Source organism: Palaemon carinicauda, chromosome 14, assembly GCF_036898095.1.
Source record: "Palaemon carinicauda isolate YSFRI2023 chromosome 14, ASM3689809v2, whole genome shotgun sequence".
In the NCBI taxonomy this organism is placed as follows: Eukaryota; Metazoa; Arthropoda; class Malacostraca; order Decapoda; family Palaemonidae; genus Palaemon; species Palaemon carinicauda.
In genome coordinates this window covers 60,752,046-60,756,162 of record NC_090738.1, presented here as the reverse complement: position 1 = coordinate 60,756,162, position 4,117 = coordinate 60,752,046, and positions in this window count along the sequence as shown.

Genomic DNA, 4,117 nt, shown 5'->3' with positions numbered 1-4,117 from the left:
AGAGACTGGCAGTGATGACCAGATAAAGGGTTTCCAAACTTATAGATCAGACAGAAAAAATAGGAATCAAGGGGGAACTGCAATATATGGAAGAGACATAAATCAAGGAAAAGTCTGTGAAAAATACAGCAACACAGAATTTGAATTTGAAAAACTAGTGAATATTGTAGTTTACAGACCCCCAAATACTAAGGAGTTTGACATAATAATAGAAAAAATAGATGATATATGTAGAAACCATAAAGACTGGAATATACTCCTATCCGGAGATTTTAACTTTCCTTTCGTGGATTGGAAAGAACGGATAGAAGAAAGTGGTTGTATGTATACATATAAAAAAGAGAGTAATAGTAGCGCAAAAGATAAGAGGCAATTTGAAAAGCTTCAAGATATGCTATTAGAACATAATATGCAACAAATAAACCACATTCCAACAAGAAAGGAAAATGTCCTAGATCTAGTATTTGTGAATGAGGTGAATTATGTTAAAGAAATAATAGTGTATAACACGGGAATTTCAGACCACAATGTCATAGAATTGATAGTTCATTCCAAAGCAAGTGATCACAGAATTAATAAAAGCACAAAACTTTGGGAAGGATATGGAAAATATAACTTTACAGTAAGAATATAAAATGGTCAGAAATAAATGAAGAACTGAATAAAGAATGGAAAAATGTATTTATAAGTGATAATATACAGGTAAATACGGACATACTGTACAAAATACTGGAGAAAATTGTTGAAAAATATGTACCGAAAAAAAACAATAAACAAAAGACGTACATACCAAGAGACAGAAGGATCTTATTTCAGAAAATTAGAAAGTGGAAGAAAAATCTTGCAAAAGAAAAAAATGTGTGGAAAATGAGGGAAATAAAATGTAAGATAGAAAATGCAGAACAAAAGATTATACAGGCGAAAGAAAATGAAAAAAAGGACTTAGAATAAAGGACACTTCAAAATATAAAAAGAAACCCCAAAGTACTTTAATCCTATGCAAAAAAGATGAATAAAAGGAGAATAGAAATAGGCCCTCTAAGAATTGAAGGACGGCTAACGAATGAAAAAAAGGAAATATGCAACATATTAGCAGAAAAATATAAGATTGAGTTCACGCCAAGAATTACGAATGAGAATAATGAAACAGAAATGAGAGAAGAAAATGTCGAATATCTAACGGATATAGATATTAATGAAGCAGATATTGTCACGGCTATAAACGAAATTAAAAATGTATCGGCAGCCGGACCAGATGGAGTTCCAGCGATTTTGTTAAAAAAAACTGCAAACACTATCGCGAAGCCGCTTGCAATACTGCTAAGACAGAGTGTAGATATGAGCGAGATATATGTTAAACATAAATTAGCTTATATAACCCCTATCTTCAAAAGTGGATCAAGACTAGAGGCAAGCAATTATAGACCTGTTAGTCTAACATCACATATTATGAAAGTGTATGAGAGGGTAATAAAAAAGAAAATAATGAACCATTTGGTCAAAAATATTTTGTTCAATATGGGTCAACACGGTTTCGTACCTGGAAAAAGTACACAGACCCAACTGATAGCACACTATGAAAACATATACAATAATATGATAAATGAAAAAGACACAGATGTGATCTATCTAGATTTTGCAAAAGCCTTTGACAAGGTAGACCATAACATATTGGAGAAAAAAATGAGAAAGCATAATATTGTGGGAAAGATAGGAAAATGGGTAAAAGAATTCCTGCAAAACAGAAAACAGATAGTGGTTGCAAATGACGAGAAATCAGATGAAGCCCAGGTAATATCTGGTGTGCCCCAAGGTACGGTATTAGCTGCACTGCTATTTGTTATTATGATCTCAGACATAGACTGTGATGTTGAAAACTCCGTAGTGAGAAGTTTCGCCGATGACACAAGAATAAGTAGAGAAATTACTTGTGATGAAGATAGGAACTCACTACAAAGAGATCTAAACAAAATATATGAATGGGCGGAGATAAATAGGATGGTATTTAACTCCGATAAATTCGAATCAATAAATTATGGAAACAGAGAAGGAATGGTGTATGCATACAAGGGACCTAATAATGAGACAATCACAAACAAGGAAGCAATTAAAGACCTTGGTGTAATTTTAAATAGGAATATGTTATGCAACGACCAAATAGCAACACTGTTGGCTAAATGTAAAGCAAAAATGGGAATGTTATTCAGACACTTTAAAACAAGAAAAGCTGAACACATGATTATGCTTTACAAAACTTATGTGCGTAGTACACTCGAGTACTGCAATGTGAAATGGTACCAACACTACCAAAAGGATATTGCGCAAATAGAGAGTGGACAAAGGTCCTATACTGCTAGAATAGAAGAAGTTAAGGACCTTGACTACTGGGAAAGACTGCAATTTTTAAAACTATACAGTCTAGAAAGGAAAAGAGAACGCTACATGATAATACAAGCATGGAAGCAAATAGAAGGAATTGCTGAAAACATCATGGAGCTTAAAATATCAGAAAGAGCAAGCCGAGGTAGATTAATAGTGCCAAAAAGCATTCCAGGTAAACTGAGAAAGGCGCACAGGACATCTATCCACTACGCACCAGCATCGATAATGCAGCGACTATTTAATGTGCTGCCAGCTCATCTAAGAAACATATCAGGAGTGAGCGTAGATGTGTTTAAGAATCAGCTCGATAAATACCTAAGATGCATCCCAGACCATCCAAGACTGGAAGATGCAAAATACACCGGAAGATGCATTAGCAACTCTCTGGTGGATATACGAGGTGCCTCACACTGAGGGACCTGGGGGAAACACAAACAAAAAATAAGGCAATAAAGCAATAAGGCTCTCTTTCTCTCTTTTATATAGATCATAAAGTGTTCTATAGGGAAAATTTTGCATGTTCTTTTCTAGTGACTATTGTAAATATGGACTCAACACTTATTACTATTTTTGTCTATAAATATCTCTGTCTCTCTCTCTCTCTCTCTCTCTCTCTCTCTCTCTCTCTCTCTCTCTCTCTCAGTATTTTCTTACGAACTCGTAGAATACAATCTTAATTTTTTCAGTTTCTGTATTCAACATCCACTTCCTTAATGAATTTATACATGACCTTTTCTCCATTTCCCCTTTCAATTCATGGACTGCTTATTTATCTACTGGTGATTCATACCTCTTCCATCTCTAATTATTCTTCCGCTCTATTTATTTCATCTAGGATGGCAATTAGTAATTTTAGGGTTCAATCCCTGAATGCTGGTTATATTATTAGCCCTTCGATAATCGTAACATATCTTTCACTTGATCTTACATGAATGGTTGACGATTTTTATTGATATTCAAGCGTCATAAAAAAGATAGAGAATAATATTAACTTTTGTCAACAGTGCTAGGAAAATCTGTCTCCCCATATATCTACCTATTCCTTGATATTAATAATGTTGCTATTATTATTATTATTATTATTATTATTATTATTATTATTATTATTATTATTATTATTATTATTATTATTATTATTATTATTATTATTATTATTATCATTATTATTATTATTCACTACTTTGAATAATTAAGCAAGAAATAGGAAGCAGAGAAGAAAATAAAAGAACTGAAAAGAAGAATAGGAATATTATATTAATAACAATTTGAAGAAGACCATATGCAAGATATACATATATACATACCTATATATATATATATATATATATATACAAATAGATAGATAGATTAATAGATAGACATATATAAGGCCAACTCTATTTTCTATTCCTAAAACAAACTCATCCCACTCCAGTAATCAAGGGGTTAAATGCCTCACATCAAAAAAGGTCAGCCCAAAAGATTATAGTCAGTTTTACACCAAGGTCCCCTTTAATCTTTGCTCCCTAATGTCTTCAAACCATAATTAATTAGTTTCATCCTTTTTCATACCGTCGTGAAGGACAATAACGTGTTTTTTTTAAGGCGATAAATAGATTCAGATGAGACAAATCGTCGGCTGATTATAGAGACTGGGAATGCCTACATATATACGTATATGGAAAGACATATAATATTAATATTTTTTATTATTGCTTACTAACCTACAACCCTAGTTGGAAAAGCAGGTTGCTAT